At 45.9% G+C, this 18549-nt stretch overlaps 1 protein-coding gene across 1 annotated transcript in view; it reads right to left on the reverse strand.

Annotated features, from left to right (window-relative positions):
- The window catches only part of HIVEP3 (HIVEP zinc finger 3), a 378357-nt gene extending 361693 nt beyond the window's left edge, over positions 1-16664 (reverse strand). Inside the window, 1 exon segment of the mRNA XM_045476889.1 lies at positions 16156-16664. The gene's annotated coding sequence lies outside the window, so the exon portion shown is untranslated.
- Positions 16665-18549: the final 1885 nt, after the last annotated feature.

The raw sequence follows: 18549 nt of genomic DNA on the forward strand, positions 1-18549 counted from the left end.
AGGGGAGAGGCCAGGCCAGGGTCTGTCCTCAGGTGAAGTCCCAGCCTCAGCCTGATCCCAGGAGACTTCTGGAGTAAGATCTGCACCTCCTTCCCAAGGCAAGACACCTGAGCTTCCACAGTCCCACACCAGTGAATACTGGCCACCGAAACTCCAGCTCTCTTGGCAAGAGGGCAACATCTGAAGAAGGGGACAAGGGCAGGAGCCACAGAAGCTGCACGGGGCGCGGGGACGCACAGAACTGGTCAAAGTGACCCAAGGGTGTCTGGGCAGAGTGTCAGCCGTGTTTGCTACTAAATCAGAGTGGATTAGTCTGGAAGAGCCCGCCACACACAGCTTCATTCCCGCGGCCTGGATGGTCCAGGGGTGGTTACGACTGAGAAAAGTGGTTCTGGAAAAGAATCCTTCCAAGAAAGATCCGCTCCTAAAGTACACAGAAGTGCTACTCTTGGAAAACTGTACCTACATACCAAAGCTGAATGTGATGTGCCACCCTGAAGAAGGACTTAGAGTATTTAGAAATACTTCAGAGTCGAGCAGCAGAAAACCGAGTAACCTGTGTTACGTTCCTGGAACACACGGAGGATGCTCACGGTCTCGTGACAGTGTAGGCTCCTCAGAAAGCACATCAGTTGAAATCAAATCGAATCAATCAACCAGGCAACATTTACTGAATACCTGCTATGAATCTGGCTCTGTGCCAGAAATGGTGAAATGGAGACATGCCTCTTGTGCTAAAAGTCAATCTATCGCCAGATGACAGTCTGGAAACAGTTAAAGAACAAGGTGAAATAGGATGCAGGGGGGCAGGGGGGAGGGGAGGGGAGGCGGTGTAGTTTGATGGTTAAGAGTGGGCCTCAGACTCCGACGGCCCAGGATTATTCTCATTTCCACCACCGGATGCTCTGTGCTTTACTTTCCCTGGATGAAAAATGGGGTAATAACAGCATTTATTTCACAGGATTCCTGTGAGGATAAAATGAGACAATTTGTGTAAGGCCCTTAGAGCACTGCCTGATGCACACAGTAAGCGCTCAGCTCCTGGGAGCCCCGTTGCCGCAGCCATTATTGGCGGTGGGGGGTGGAAAAGATCACCACTTACTTGACTTGTCTTCTACCCTGCTCTGCTCAGGAAGGACCAAGATGTTTTGCCTGACTATGGGACCTCACTAGAAAAAAAAAAAAATCAAGAAAATCCACCCATGTTTTCTTGGACCCAGATGCAACCAAGCTAAGTGTGGAAACAAGAGTTGCAGGCAGATGGCACGTCCCTCTCCTGAGCAGGCCAGGAGCCAAGGCCAGTGGCTGTCTGTGCTGGAAGCCTTTTAGACTCACAGCACACATGTGCTCAGACTCTAAAGAGTGTTGGGTCAGCAAGGAAGCACTAGGAAAGCCATCAGCATCTTTGTGTCCCTGCTGACCACGGCCTGCCCCGTGTCAGGAGCAGGTGCTGACACCTATCTGATCAGCACACAAAACGGGGCGTCCAGGCCGCAAGCAATGCAGCCACACAGGCCAGCGCTCTTACCCTGCACCTCCACGCACAGCTGTATGACCTGTAGCCAGTGACTCTGACCTCTGAAGGCTCAATTCCCTTGTCTTTAAAGCAGTTCCTGGCCTTGGCTGTACATTAAAATCACTGGGGGAGTGTTTAAAAGTCCAGAGGCCCAGGACTCACCCCAGCCCAATAAAATCAGAACCCCCCGGGGTAGGAATCACTGCTGAAAGGGCGGATGGCCATCATCTTCTAAGTCGCCAGAGTACATTAACCGAGATTAACCATGGAAACCGCTTAACACGGTGCTTTACCCAGAGTGCCCCATAAAAGGCAGTTACCACATTGTATCACTCAGAGCTCCCAGACTCCAGAAACACTCCCCACAGACCCACGGAAGTCTGTACTTTGGAAGTGTTATTCTGTTCATAGGAAAATTCTGTTCAGGTGCCTCACTTTGGCAAATATCAAAGATCAATCCCACATGGTGATTTCTCTAGCTCTTTGGATCACCCTGGCCCTAAATCATCTTTTTCTTGGAGAGAAAAGGCTCAGACCCAGAAAGTGTTTCTTAGAATGCAGGGCTGTTAGGCTAAGTCTTCGTTTCCAACGATGCACTTGGGCCTCATATCTGCCACCCTAACAAGGAAGCCGCCGTTCGAAAAGAGCTTCAGTCCCTGGCTTGCAGAGGTGACAGGGTCAGGGACAGGCATCCACAATGCTGGCGACTATCAAGGCCCTGACAGTTACATCCTTGATAGAACTGTAGGAAACTACTTCTGGGCCTGTGCCCCCCCCCCCTTGTCATTCTCTAATCAATATAGGGCTTCAAGCCCTGTGATGTATGAAGACTCACACAAACCCGGGCATAAGGATCTCTGAGTGTGGGAGGGGCCTCTCCGGGCCATGCTTCCTACATGTTGACATGTCTGGACCCAGAACTGAGAGAAGGAACTCGGACAAAGCAAACAAGTAAGATCCCTTATGACTTGTAGTTATATTTTTCAAAGCATAATTAACACTCAAGAGCACCGAAACAGAACTTCGATTCAGGAATGAAAAGGAAGCAGCTGGCGCCCTGGCTGGAAGGAGAGCTACGAGATGACAAGGGGGAAAAAAATGTCCCGTCCACCCAGTGTCAAGGCAGAGCTTGTTGTCTAATGGGAGCTCAGCCACTAGGGTGCCCAGCAACAGAGTAGTTGATGGGAACTATTCCGGTCCCATCATGGGCTGCTAGGAAGAGATCTGCCTCTATGTGGTCCAGACCCTGACATTCCTATATGAAGAGTCATCCAACAGATAGTATTTATGGGTTGAGCACATCTATCTGTCTGTCAATATTTCACATCCCGTTCAGTAGGTACTCCTATTATCCCCATTTTGCAGATGAAGAAATTGAGGCACATGGGGGTTAAGAAGCTTGAGGACGATCACACAGTTAGAACGTGACAGAGGTGGAATACGAACCCTGGCAGTCTGGCTCCAATGCCTATGCTCTCAATTCCTGTGCCGTATTGTTTCTAGTCTAGTGAGGGTATCGAACAGATAGACAGACAGGGTCTGAGGGATATACTAGGGCTTGGCACACACAGGTGGTGGTATCCAAATCTCTTTATTATCTCCCGCTCACTCATAAGAAGGCAAATATAAGGGGCCACCTGGTGACAGGCTGATAGGCACATGGACAGATAAAACGGGTATTCCAATTGCTGGAGAGATAAACCAGAAAAGGAACTTGACTAAGTATTTACCCAGGAGAAATGAAAAGATAGGTGCACACAAAAGCCTACATGGGAGCTTTATTTGCAGTCGCCCAAAATGGAAAACAACCCAAATTTCTATCAACAGGTGCGTGGAAAGACACACGGCAGTACATCTGTGCAAGGGGATAGCCCGGGCAGTGCAGAATGAGCTGCTCATGCACACGGCAGGAAGGAGCCTCAAATGCACTGTGCTGAGGGAAAGAAGTCAGGAGCCAGAAGGCACCTGTTTTCCGATCCCATCTATACGGGGTTCTAGAAAAGGCAAAGCTCTCATTTCAGAAAACAGAGTGGTGGTGGCAAAGGGAAAGGGGTGGCAGGGAGGCAGAACTGACTGCAAATGGGCACAAGGGAACTTCTAGGGATGATGGAAATGTTCTGTATCATGACTGTGGTGTGGCGACATGGGTGTAGATGTTGGTCACAGCTCATCGAACTGTATACTTGAAAGGGTGAATATTATTATATATACATTATGCTCAATTTTAAAAAGAGACTTGATGGGGCACCTGGGTGGCTCATTTGGTTAAACTTCCAACTTTAGCTCAGGTCATGATCTGAACCCAAGGTTCATGGGTTTGAGCCTCGTGTTGGGCTCTGTGCTGATAGCTCAGAGCCTAGAGCCTGCTTTGGATTTGGTGTCTCTCTCTCTCTCTCTCTCTCTCTCTCTGCCCACCCCCTGCCCCCGCTCACGTTTTGTCTCTCCCTCTCTCAAAACTAAATAAACATTAAAAAAATAAAAAAAGAGACCTGATATCTTACAGTCCCACCTGAGATGTACTGGGCTTGGAAGCAAGAATTAGATATGTTCTGCTTCCTTTGCTGTTTTTTTTTTTTTTTTTCCTTTTCTTTCTCTCCCTCTTCCCTTCTCCCTTTCCCTTCTCCTCCCTCCCTTCCTTCCTCCCTCTCTCCCTCCTGAAAACCTACTCTCTCCCTGTCCATGCCAAGCTAGCGGCAGGTCCCTGAGCCCCAAGCCTTTCCAGCACTGCCATTACAAATTAGGGGAAATGATCAGATATCCAGGGAGACTGATTCTCAGCCTGCTTCAGTGGGGCAGATGTTCAGCAAAAACTGGCCAATGACCCACAGAGCAGGCTGGCAAGCCCATGAGGCTCTGTCATTGGGCTCCTCTGTAGCTTCTGCCTCCCAGGTAGAAAGTATGCATATATTAGGTGAAAAAAAGGAAAGGCGTTTCCAAGAACGACTTGGCCTCGGGAGAAGGGGAGGTCATTTGTCTCCATCCGAGAAAAATGTTCATTCACCCTTGAACTGTTCTCTCTAAAACCTTGGGGGATGGGGTTGGGGTGAGGGGCTGAAGCAGGGGAGAAAAGGAGGTGGGCAGAAGAGGGGAGCAAATGCCACCCTGCTCTGGGGTAGCAGCAAGACGAGCTCCTACCATCTCAAACCCTGGAAAAGATGGAAGGAAAAAGGAAATCCTTAACTCAACCAGTTTCTGCCTGGCTACCTGGCACCAGGGGTGCCCCTGGCCTGGCTGGATGAGAGGTGAACAGAGAAGTTAGTAGGGCAGGCAGGCAGCACGAATGGGGACAGAACATGATATTGGCACCGTTCCCTCCACCGGGTCTGCAGGGGGTCCGTGGCAGCCGGAACGTCCATCTGCTGTGCCCTGCCACTAGAAGGCTCACAGGAAGGGAAGGGGACAATGACAACCCAGCAGCCCCTCACGAATACACCAAAAAGTGAGCCCACCTGCCCAGGAGTAAGCCACGTGAAAGTAACCAGTCAGAGCTCTCCTGGACAAACCCCTCCTAGCAACAGAGAGTTATAACGTCCATCAGCCAAAAACAATGCAAGTTGAGTTCAGTCAAGCGCAACCCAGCCACATGGGCAGAGGGAGGGTCTGGGGATGCCAGCTGTCTCTGAGTCCCGCTTGCTGGAAGTTGAGAGAGCCAGTCTTAGAGAACTGGATGCTTTGCACTTCTTTTTTTCCCAAAAGAGAGTTGGTCCCCAGGTGGGAAGACTTATCATTCAATCACAAACTAAAAATAAAGAGATAAGGGTAGCATGAAGGTGGAACTCAGCCCAAGGCATGGGGAAAAAAAAAAAAAAAAAAAAAGGTAGCCATAAAAGAAAAGGTAGCAATTCTGAGCATTTAGCCCTTAGTGAGTGGAAGAGAAGAGACCATCTCTAATCCTGATTAACTCTGTTCCAGGTTTGGGGGGACAAAAGGTGCCTCCAGAAGAAATGCCCTGCCAAAACATAATAGCCAACGTTTGGAAATGAAAATCAGCTAAAAACCCAGCAGTTCTCCCAAGTTACCAAGGAAGAAGAATTAACCCCCTAGCAGCTAATGAACTTCTGTAGACTTTTATTTCCAGTGCTGTGGGGAATGAAGTATGTAGGCAACTCTACTGAAAACAACAAAGAAAACTAGATAGTATAGAAAAACATCTCTTTGGTATTTGTTTGTTTGTTTGTTTGTTTGTTTTAATGTTTATTTATTTGGGCAGGGAGGGGCAGAGAGAGAGGGAGACAGAGAATCCGAAGCAGGCTCCAGGCTCTGGGCTGACAGCACAGAGCCCAACACGGGGCTCAAACTCACCAAACGTGAGATCATAACCTGAGCTGAAGCCAAATTCTTAGCCATCTGAGCCACCTAGACACCCTGAAAAACATCTCTTTGAACGACTAATGAGCTGGGAAGTTTGTAAGAAATATTCGGAAAGTGAAAACCAAATACAAGTTGGAGCCCAGAATGGGAGCCGAGCCCTGAAGCTAGTATGAGGATATCTGCCCAACAAAGTAAACTTGAGGTTCATCTTTTGTGGCCTGAGGAGACAGGATAAGAATTTCCCATAACTGACAAATGATACTATTACATGTATCCTGGAAGTCCAATGAGTACCAAATATAAAAAATTAAAAGAAATATACACTTAGGTGCATCTTTGTGAAAATGTAGAACACCAAAGACAAAAAATAAACATTCAAAAGTAGTCAGAAAAAAAAAAGAAAGATTTTTCTCAAAGGAAAGACAAGACTGATAGTAGATTTCAAAGACAATGGTGGATTGTATGGAAACCAATTTGACAATAAATTTCATATATTAAAAAAAAAAAAAAAAGACAATGGTGGAGGGGCGGCTGGGTGGCTCAGTCGGTTAAGTGTCTGATTTCGGCTCAGGTCATGATCTCACATTTCGTGAGTTCGAGCCCCGCTTCGGGCTCTGTGCTGACAGCTCAGAGCCTGGAGCCTGCTTCAAATTCTGTGTCTCCCTCCCACTCTGCCCCTCCCCCGCTCATGTGCGCGCTGTCTCACTCTCTCTCCCTCCTTCAAACATAAATAAAAACATTAAAAAAAATTCAAAGACAATGCTGGGAAACAGAAAACATGCAAATAATATCTTCATTGTATTGGAGAGAAAATAATTGTCAACCTAGAATCCTACCCTAGCTCTCAAAAACAAAGAAAAAGTTACTGTATTTTCAGGCAAAGAAAAAAACAGAGAAGCTGTCACCAGCAGACCCTCACATAAGAAAATTCTAAAAAATGTATTTCAGACTCCTTCAAATAATACTAAACAAAACAAAATTGGTAAATCTCTGTTAATATCAGTCAGAATAGACTTTAAGACTAAAAGAATCACTACAGACACAAATGCCATTCCATTATAAAAGATCCAATTCACCAGCAAGATAAAACAATTTTAAACTTGTAGGTACATATTAACAAAGGCCCAAAACATATAAAACAAAAAACTGGCAGAACCATAAGAAGAAACAGAGAAATCCACAATCATAGTTGGACATTATAAGGCACTTCTCTCAATGACTAATTGATCAAGCAGACAGTAATCAATAATGACAGAAAAGATTTAAACAACACAGTTAAGAAGTTTTATCTAACAGAGCTATACAAAAGATAATAGAGCTAACAATGATAGACCCCATGCAACACTGTGAAAATTGACCACATATTGAGCCTTACACAACAAACCTCAACAAATATAAATATAAAATGTTGAGTAACATTTAAAAACAACATTTACCAACCATGATACAATTAAGTTAGAAATCAACATCAAAAATGTAACAACAAGAAAAAAAATAGATGTCTGGACACTGAGAAACACAGGCACACCTAACTTATGAGTCAGAGAATAAATAATAGTAGAAATCATAAAACACTTAGAACCAAATGATGCAAAAATACTACATATCAAAAAATGTGTGATGAAGTCATAAGGAAAATACACAACCTATAATGTTCATAGAGGAAAAAAGTCAAACTCTCAAGAAGTTCAGAAAGAACAAGAGATCAAACCTAAATAATTTAGAATGGAGAAAATCATAAAAATTAGTATAGAAATTAATGGACTGGAAAATAAAAGAGGATCACAAAATCAACAACTGTTCTTTAAACGATTAATAAGATTGACAAGCTTCTGAAAAGGGTATTCAACAAAAGAATATAGAAGGCACAATAGTAATATAAATGAAAAGGAGTTATATCACCACAGATGCCATACAGCTTAAAAAACTGAAAAGCATATTATAAATAACTTTATGGTAAAATATTTTGAAAACTCAGACAAAATGGATACATTGCTAAAAAAAAAAATCTAACTTACCAAAATCAATTCCAGAAAAAAAAAAAAAAAAACTAAAACCTGAATAGATCAATAACTACTGAAGAAACTGAATCTCCAGTGAAAAATCCCCAAAGAAAGAATCCCAGCCCTAACTCTTTTTGAGAACAGATAAAGAGGAAGTATTCTACAGCTCACTTTACAAGTCTAGCAGAACTAGATGCAAAAGCCTGACAAGGATAATGTGAGAAATGAAAATTGCAGTCCAATACACTCATGAATGAATATAGATGCAAAACTTCTAAACAAAATATTAGTAAAACAAATCTAGCAACATATAACAAAATGAATCCATCATGACCGAATCAGGTTTATTCTAGGAAAACAAGATTAATTTTACATTGGAAAGTAGTTAACAAGACATTAACAAATTAAAGGAAGAAAAACTTACATAAATCCTCTCAAAAATACAGGAAAGGTATTTTAGAAAGATCCATTTATGATTAAAAGTAACACTTTGCAAACTACTGAAGAAAGGTAGTTCCTTATCCTGATAAAGAATATCAAATCCATAGAGAGGATCATTCTCAAGGGAAACTATTGAACATGAAAAGCAAAACTAAAACTTTTGGAAGGCAATACAGAAGACTATTTTATGACTTTGCCATAGGGAAAGTTGCCATTAAAAAGATACGAAAAGCTCAATGATAAAATCAAGATTGATAAAATCTTACTACGTCAAAATTCAGAATTCCTCCCACTAAAAAAGACGAGGAAATATTCCAGAAATTAGGAGAGGATATTATCAATACTAAGAATATAGTTTCCAGCATACATAAATAACCTCTACAAATAAATAAGAAAAATACACAGTACCCAATTTTAAAATAAATGGACAAGACACTTGAAAAGGCACTCTTTCACACACACACAACCAGAAGTCAACAAGCATCTGGGGAGATGCTGAACCCCTCGAGTAATCAAATGTATACAAATTAAAACCAGATAAGATACTATTATATACCCGTAAGACTGGCAAAAGTTTCTGACAATATCCAACAAAACATGAAGTGTTAGCAACGAGAAATAGAGCAAAAGGAACAACTACACACTGCAGCTGGGTATAGAAATTGGTTAAACACAGTGGAAACTAGTTATTTTTATTGAGGTGAAATTCACATAGCATAATGGAAATTAATTTCGAACTAGGCTAGTAGCACTGAAGGTGCCCACAGTCTATGACCAGTAATTCTACTCCTATGTATATTCCTTGAGTAAACCTATATACATGTTCACAAGGGGGCGTGAACAAGAGTATTCACAGCAGCATTATTTAAAACAGAAAAAAAAACTGGAAAAACCTTTAGTGTTTGTTAGTAACAGGATATATGAACCGCAATATACTCATTCAGTGGAATATTACAGTTCAGCAAAGTGAACAAATTTCAGCTACACTCAGCAACATGAACAAATCCAGGAATGAAGCATTGAACAACCAGCTGCCATAGTCAGAAGGGATCCCAAACACAGTGTGGGAGCTGGGTCCCAAGACCCCCTATTGTGCCAGGTGGGATTCCCTTCAGGAAGGTGAAGGGAATTGAAGAGGTCTTGTGAGAGCACTTGGGGGAAGGGGGGGTTTGTGGAGAGGTGGTCAGGTGATCAGCAATTTACCACCAACGGATATGGAAATATTTCAGTTGTTGCCCACCAATGCAGCCTTCTGGTCTGCATGGGCTGACTCTGTACTTAAGACACAGGAATACAAACAGTATGATTCCGTTTACACAAAGTTCACGAACATACACAGCTAGAGATATTGTTTAGGGATGCAAAACATAAATAAAGAAAAGCATTGGGAAAAGAGGCAGAAATGTCCAGAAAATAGTTATCCCTGAAAAGGGGGGAGATGGGACAGGATGGTGAGAGTAACACTCTTCAAAGGTAAGAGTAACATTCTTTCTTGTTAGTTGACTGGTGAATACCTTTGCACCTTTATATACAGTTTGTAAGTATTCTTTTGTATCTAGTGGCTATTTTATCAACATTATTTAAAAAGAAGTTCACAGAGAAAAATTTAATAAGACACTCTTATAACGAATTGCTGTGGTTCCTGCCACATCTTTCTAGTTGCCTGGCAAAGATGATCTCTTCAACTGCAATTGGTGTAGCTCTTAAACTCACTTAAAATTCTAAGAGCTTCCACCCAAATCACTCCAGAAACATCCTTGCAAGAATCTCTCCAGTAAGGTGCAGCAAGGCCTGACCTCCAGAGTACATTTGTTCTGACTCTTTTATTTATTATAATTATAATCACAAGGCTGTTATTCCTTAATCTCCTGGAATCTCGAGGCTCTTGGGGGGCTCAGCCGGCTGAGCATCGAACTCCAGCTCAAGTCACCATCTCATGGCTCCTGAGTTTGAGCCCTGCATCAGGCTGGCTGCTGTCACTGCAGAGCCTGCTTCAGATCCTCTCTCTCCCTCCCTCCCTCTCTCCGTCTCTCTCTCTCTCTCTCTCTGTCTCTCTCTGTCTCTCTCTGCCCATCCCCTGTTTATGCTCTCTCTCTCAAAAATAAATAAATATTTTTTAAAAATAAAATAAAATCTCCTGGAATCTTCTCAAATTCTGAAATCCTTAAAACGAGGGCACAGAGCAAATGACTACATCCTGTTTCTCTTGCCTAGATTTCAATGGTAATGCTCTCATTTTTAGTCCTTTACCATATGTGTCAGCCGTGTGACGCCCCAATTCTCTTCACTGAGATTTGCTGACAGCCAGGGGAAGTTTCTAAGAGTGTGGTGAGTATATATTGAGGGCCAGGCAGTGGAGGCAGCTTGAAAGGCTGCACACAAGTATGATTTCTTAGCAACTCCAGCCATGCCTGGCATTTGTAGCTTCAATATTCACTTTCTCAGTTATTTGTGAACAACCTCTAATGGCAACCTTCCTCCCCCTGAAGCACAAGTGTTAACTCTGCATTGCAAAGCAACAGGGCAAGAGCTGGTCTCTTAGCTAGAGAGGGAGCTTTGACAAAGCTCTTTCCGCCAGGAAAACAGAAACTCTGCAAGTGAGAAAAACTTTATTTCCTTGACTGCGCATTGAAAAGGCAAATAATTGGTGGCTGGTGAGTAATCATGGAAAGCTTTCCTCTCTGGACAGAGAGGTAGAATCGGGTTTCTACCTGATTCAGAAGGAAGTCAAGAGCCTATGCAAATACTTCTGCATCTCCAAATTTGGAGAGCTTCCAGAAGTTTGAAATCTCTCTGTAGAAAACGTCAAGGGTCTGCCATATTGAATCTTGATTGAGGTTTTCAGAATTCTTCTATTAAAATTAAATCAGTCCATTCTTACCAGGCTCCTCTGATCTTAAGATAGCTTCAGCCTCTAACACCAAGCCTGGAAGTCCAATGGATGAGTGAACAAACTAACTTCGGTGTCAGAGGCTCACAGAGCATGTCGTGTATTTATAATACTGCTGTTATTTTTCTGCATCACTTTCTATGATTTATCAGTCGTGCATACATTACTCGTTTTTTTTTTTAAGTTGGTTCTGAACCCCAATTCCAGGACTCATGTGCATTCAGAGGGTTTCCAAGATTCCTGAGACAACCTTCCCTATGAGGCACTCTCAGCTCATCTCTACTGCACATCTATCTAGATGTAAAGCCCCACTCTTCTCCTTTTCTCACAAGAGTGCCAGCCACACCTGGTATTTTTGTAACACTTAGTTATGAGAAGAGGAATCCTATCACTCGTGCACGCATGGTTTTCACCAACAAGCCGGATCAATGGCCCAAGCACATATTCCCAAGTGTGACCCTTCCGAAAGGGCAGCACTCTGGAGAGTGCAGTTCAGTCACCTCCAACCCTTACCTCCTCTGCCTTCTAAGCCCCCTGGGATTTGGGAGAATACCCTTTTCCCCACCTTATTGCAGCAGTAACCCTTTGCCTATAGACATGGAACTTCTGGACAGTTCTGTGCATTTCTGACCATATTCAATGAATTGTTAGCAACAGGTTTTTTCTTCAGCAAGCTCAAAAATGTCTTGAAATGATTTACCCAAATGATGAATTAATGTGCATCTAGAAATTGAACTCTTCTGTGACTTTAAATTAGTGTCTTCGTGTTTTGGCGTATGCATCAAATTCAAAAATACTCTTGGGGGTGCCTGGGTGGCTCAGTCAGTTAAGCGTCCGACTTCAGCTCAGGTCATGATCTCACAGTTCGTGGGTTCAAGCCTTACATTGGGCTTCTGTGCTGACAGCTCAGAGACTGGAGCCTGCTTTGGATTTTGTGTCTCCCTCTCCCTCTGCCCCTCCCCCACGTGTGTGTGTGTGTGTGTGTGTGTGTGTGTGTGTGTGTGTGTATGCGCGTGCAAAAGTGCACGCACGCTCTCCCTCTCTCTGTCTCAAGAATAAATGAACATTAAAAACATTTTTTAAATACTTCTAAAAATGCATCAGCATTCGTTGTCCTCTGCTTGTGGTTTTTTTTTTTCTGTTGCTTTTGTCTTGGGAGTAAATTGTAACTAAGGAAATCGGCGGAAGGGTCAGGCCAAGCTTAGCACTGCTGGTGTAACACAGATAGCTTTCCAGTTTTGAGCACGATGTCAGAATTGCATAAACACCAAAGTGTAGCATGAGAGTGTTGCCATGACACCTTGAACTCATTTTTTTTACTAGTTTTTCAACAGCACACTGGTTGCGGGGAGTCCACATTGCCTACTCTGACGTAAGAGATGCAGGCCACTAGGGTTGACCTCTCCTGCTTCATCTTTTCTATCATCGAGTCTCCTCCAGTTAATTCCAGCACTAGAGTAGCCAACTGGAAGGCTCTACGTGTGTCTCTGGTCACGAGCAGGCAGGTTGGGGTTCCCGTGTTTCCCTTAGTATTTTCCGCAGCATCAAATGTTAGGATATAAGCATTATATAATACCAGCACAACCGTTCCCTGCTAAATTTTGGCCAAAGGTCACAAAGTTCTCAATTTCAACAGGAGTGCTTTATAGTTCTGATATTTTGATCAACAAGCTCCTGGATATCTGTAAACCTCAAGTGTTCTGTTATCCTCCATAAATGCACTTTTTCCTTTAAGCATCATGATAAAAAAAAAATCGTTTGGGGAATACTTCCAATTCAGATGCATTCTTAAACTGGGCACAGAGCATGTCACTAAAACTGTTCTTGATGCATAAAGGTCACTGTGAACATCAGTTACTGGGCTACAAAACAGAGTTCTGAAGAACCTATCAAAATACAGAATATTGCATTGAATTGCTTACATTAAGCACTTTTATTAGATAGCCTTAAAATTCTACGCTTTTAATTCCTATACCTTTTAAATCTTATTTCAATTTTTTTAAAAATTTTTTTCTGTTTCTTGCATTACTAGCACTTCTAACTGGCACATGTCGAAAAGACCTTTCATTACCCATGTTCAGTACTGTATCAATCTCTTCCAATTTGTTAAGTGTTTTTGACAAATTAAAACCAAGCTCCTTAGGACTTTACCTAATTGAAGACTCCTGAAAGAAAGTATGAAATGTTGTGCAATCGTCAAAATACACGAACTGTACCTCGTGGATTTATGACATCTCTCTCTCTTGGTTTACCACTAAGGTCCCAACTGGATAAGCGAAATTGTGAACATGTGAGTTGCAGATGGTTGTGGTATTATCTTAATATTCACGAGCTACAGAGCACGTCTCATGTTTAGCTCATCTCAGTTTCTTCTCGAGATATTTCCGTGGACTTGGTAAGGCTGTGATGATTATACCCACTTTACAGATGGAAAAAAAAACACTGGTCAACACTTGGCCAAGTCTGGCCTGAAACACCAGTGCTTCCTGTTCATGTGGCCAGTGTTCCCTACCCTACCTTCCCTGTGCATCTGTAGGTCTGTAAACATGCTCTGATCCCACCAGAGACAGAATGAACAACAGTATGTCAGGGCCTCCCTGGTGGGCAATGTGGAGCCAGAAAAGAACCTGAAAGACATCGGTAACTCACAGAGCAGGAAGTGGGAGACAAGGTAAAAGCTACCAAGCTGTCGCACAGCTTTCAGTACATCACTTCCCGTCAAATTGGGGCCTGGAACCTGCCAGGACTTCAGACTAAATGCATCTTCTTCTTGCCTGTACCTTTCACACACTAGCCGCCTCAAAGGCTCACTTGGCAAGGACCCGGAGGCAGCACACCCTCCTGCACTCCGCGGAGAGTGGCTGCTGCTGAAACACAATGGGCGGAGACAATCCAGCAACAGTGCCAGCTGAACACATCTTGAGCGGCTGCCATGTGTACCCTTTAGTAGTTGGCTCTTAAAGCAGACCCACCAGGGTGCTGAGAGGAAAAAAAAACAATTTTAGCCTGAAGAGGCCAGACTTTCCCATCAAATTAACAAGTCTACCCAGCAGCCCCAGGCTGCGGTGCTACGGGGTGTGATAAAGGAGCCCCATGTTGACAATTCTGTCTTCTGGGTGCCTTAACCAAACAACGTGGGGGAAGAACAGGGAGCTGAGTATCATACACCCCTTCCCCTCCTGCCCGAAGGTATCCCAGTGGGAGAGCTGTCCTGTGCTCCTGATTCTCCCCCCAAAGAATCCCACAACGTTTTAATGAAAGAATGCACAGGGTCTCTAGCCTCTGCAAGCCATCAGTTTTAAAGAGCACATGCCAAGCGGCTCAGTGGGCCTCCGAGGTTTTCTCAAGCCCCACAGTGCAGCCCAACCCCAGAACAAAACTGAAACCCCAGCGGCCCAGAGACTCTTCCCTTTCTGGGAGGCATGAAGAACAGCTGGGACCCAAAGCAAGCGAGCCTGGGTGGTCACCCTGGATTCAGGATCGTGTTCACCCCTCAGTTAGGAACCTAGGGGCCCTGCGGGGGTGATTCCAAGCTTCTACGTGGTTCAAGAGGGATGGAAGGACCACAGGAAAATTCAGACAAGCAATGACTAGCTGCAAGGGATATGGGAGGGTCTTCAAGTCCACACCCACCCAAAGCCAATTCCACCCCGTCCCCAGCAAACACGTGGTCTTTTCGCCCCTGTGTTTTTCACAGAAGGTGCTCTGATTGTTCCACGTTTTCCCACACTCTCCCTGCCCCCAGCATACACACAGTTACATAAAAACATCTTAAACGTGGGACCCAGCTCCTTCAGTCCGGGGGAGGCCCAGGAAATAATGGGGAGCTGCTCGGGCGCAGGGTCTGATCATTAGTTGGAGTTACATAATCACACAGACGAGGGCTGGAGAACGTTCGTGGAGATCAGTTCAGCGCACACCCCATTCTCAGCGCACCACCCCCCCCATCTCCCCACCCCCGAAGCCCAGAAAACAAGCCAGGTTTAACACAACCGAAGCGCACCGATGTGGCAGGGGAAGGGGGGGCGGGGCACCTGGCTCCTGCGGTGACAATGCCAAGGGCTGCCAGAAACAGACCCTCCTGCCTGCAATCATTGCCCCCAAAGTTCAAGGGCGGGCCGAACCACAGAAGTTGTCCTGACCTGCAACGGTAAACCGAAGCAGCCACGTTCAAGGAAATCAACACCCAGCTTCCCAGCTCCTCCACATCACTTGGGTCCCAGGCTACGCGGGTTCAGGCTGTCCGCCGCGCTCGGCAGTCCTCCGGCAGCCGCGCAGTCTCAGCCGGGGCCCCTCAGTGTCACCAGGGTGTTCAGCGTTAAAAGACGGTAACATGTGGGTAACATGTGGGGCACAACTTGGAGAGGGGCAAGAATCCCCAACAGAGCAGGAGTTTGGTTACTGTTCGGTTTTGTTTGGAGGGGAGGCAGCTTGCTCTGCTCCAGTAACGGGAGGGGGGGCTGTAAGGGGAGAGGGGGAAGCTCCCCCTCTGCCTTGGCCCCCAGCATCACCCCAACCTCCTTTTGGGCAGCGGAGACCGCTCCGGTGACCCCGAACCATCCCGGGGCGGCAGCCCGGGTGGCAGCAGGAAGCGCAGGTGCCGCGGCGGGCGGCGAGGCGATCGCCGGGGCGGGGAGTGGGGGCGGGGGGGTTGCTCCCTGGCGAGCCGGTGGCTCGGGTGCAGGGCGGCGGCGGGCGAGCGCGGAGCGCGCGGCGCGCACAGGGTTACAGCCGCGGCCGCCGGGATTGACGCGCGGGGGTCACTTGAGGCTCGCGCCGCTCCCCCGGCACCAGGCCGAGCAGCCGCTCAGCCCGCCCAGGGCACCGCACGCCGCGCGGCCGCCCACCCGGACACCTTGCCCAAGAAAGGCAACGTCAAGATGGAATCGCAGCCCGCTATTTCATTTCTCCCGAGGCGGCCGCAGGCAAAAGCACAATAAATAAAATCATGCGCAAGGAATCCATCCGCCGAATAAAAATCCAGAGTCCCCTACCTTCGGCCTTGGGATGGCAAACTGGTCCTGTGTTCTCTGACCCACGGATCCAGCCCCTTCTTCATGAATTATTCCGGTCAGTCAGGATGTTGTGCATTTTTTTCATGAACACCTGTTTCAAGTAAGGGGTAAAGACCTTATTGAAAGAATTGTCCTTAAAAAATAACCTGTGCATACGTATGTCCGTCCAGGCATGCGTGCGTGTTTGTATACACACATATGCACACGGAATGTACATGTACATCGAAGCACCAAACTAGGCAGCTGGATAATGGGAGAGTCGGCTGGTTGTGAGCATGCTCGCGCCGGGAACAGATCCACCCTCTGTTATTCCTCTGAATAAATATAAATCACGATCAGAAACCCAAACAGCGGCATCCCTCTTGAATTCCTGCTGCTGAAAAACACGGAATGAATTCAGCCCGCAGACACAGAATCTAATCAGCAGCTGTTTTCTGAATCCAGAGCCAACCCATGCCTCGCTTGTCTTTTCCACTATGAGTCCAGACCTTTTTTGAGCGAGGTTTTAACCTTTTAAAGGTACAGTACACCAATTACCACTTCCGAATAGCTCTTACTCCGAGAGCAGGAAGCCGGTCCCAGGCCTAAAGCCACAGGGCAGGCTTGCACAAAGTGATCATGATTTCGTTTATCTGTGGCTTTTTAACAAGGGGGGGGGAGGGGGGGAAGGGGCTGCAAATGCAAGGTATAAAACTAGGGACACATATTTATTGCAGTGATGGGCTCCTCAGTGACTAATCAGCATGTTATGCAAACACTATGATCCTTCACTTCTGAACAGACACATTCACCGGGTCAGACAATGCAAGGGACTCCGGCCAGCACGGGTGACACCCCTCACAATCCCCTAACTGCTGTCAAAAGACAGGGAAGCCTGCCAAAGGGGCTGAAGGAAGTAGGGACTTCGGCCATTTCGGAGTTAACCACAGGGCCCTCCTTGCCCTATCCCTTGCCCTCCAGCCTCAGGTCCCAGGTCCTCAAACTAAAGAAGTGTTCTTTCTAGCACTGCTTCTAAAGGATCATGTAATCTAGGACCAGGTCTTATTCCAAGCCATTTTCTTTTTCAACCAGAATCCAGAATCCAAACTACCACCTGGGCCTTTAGAGTCTCTAAGATTCAGACTTAGGCCCTTCTTCAAGATTTTGTTAACAACACTCCCCCCCCCGCCCCCCCCCCCCAGGGCTAGGTTGAGCCCAGAGGTAGAAAAATGCAGTGGGGGAGGGGGAGATAACCTCCATCCCAAATTTTTTTTTAAAAATTATTCATTAAGTACTTGAGCCACTTGGATAGTAGTTATTCGAGTTTTGGTTTGGCTTTTAAAGAGGTAGCACCAAGAAGAACCCAAAACTCCTAACCTCACTCGTGTCTGAAAGGAAGGAAAATGCACTTTGCAGTTTCTTTTTAATCCAGGGAGTCCTAGACCTTCCTAATGGCACTGGCTGCTTCTCCTCAGATTCCCACTCAGCTGTGGCAGCAGCAGCTTACCTGAAAAGCATCCCTGATGTGCCTACAGACACTCCCTGGGCATGTCCCTCCAGCCCTACATCAGAGCCCACTCCTTCCCTTGGCAAACTACCAAAACCAATGCACCATCCCCCTCCCACCTTGTGGCAGGCACAGCCTGTGCTGATCCCTCCCAGCCACACACACACACACACACACACACACACACACACATATACACACACACTCTTCTCTCCCTGCTTCCAGGGCTCTTTGGCAGAAAATTATCATATTTCATGTGTCATCGCCCCAGCTAGCTGGGCATGTCACTGATTGGCTGGGCACTGGCAGCCGGAAATGTCACCAGCCACACAGGTTGGAACTGGCTCTCCCGTGGCCACCAGCGACCTCAGCCCAAAAGGCAGTGTGACAAGGCTCAGACCTACCACAGGGAGCCCTGCACTCCTTTCCCTAGTCTGCCCCCTTACCCTCTCCCAGCTTCTCTTGTACCCAGCCCTGGGGGAAGGGACTGCCAGGAGATGTGGACGAGTCTCCAGCAACCTCCAGCTGCAGGGAGAGAGGGAGCCGCTGAAAACCCCATTCCTCCCAGCATGTTGGGGAAGAAATTAAAGATGTCTCCATTCGGTTCTAAAGATTCGGAGCTAGTGTTCCTGACGAAAACAGTCTCTCACATTTAAAAATATATATCTTTCAGCAAGGCTAGGTGAAAACAAGATTTTTTTTTTTTTTTTTAACTTTTGGGAGTTTATCTGCTGCTTTATTCCCCATCCAACATCACGTGCACCAAGGTGTCATAATTATAATACCCCAAGGCTGCCAGGGAACCTGGAAGGAGGCTCAGCCCATTCTCTTCCCTTAAACAGAACAGCCCTTACCCTCCAGAAAACTCACCGGAGAAGGAAGCTTTT

This window comes from Leopardus geoffroyi, chromosome C1, assembly GCF_018350155.1.
Source record: "Leopardus geoffroyi isolate Oge1 chromosome C1, O.geoffroyi_Oge1_pat1.0, whole genome shotgun sequence".
Taxonomy (NCBI): Eukaryota; Metazoa; Chordata; class Mammalia; order Carnivora; family Felidae; genus Leopardus; species Leopardus geoffroyi.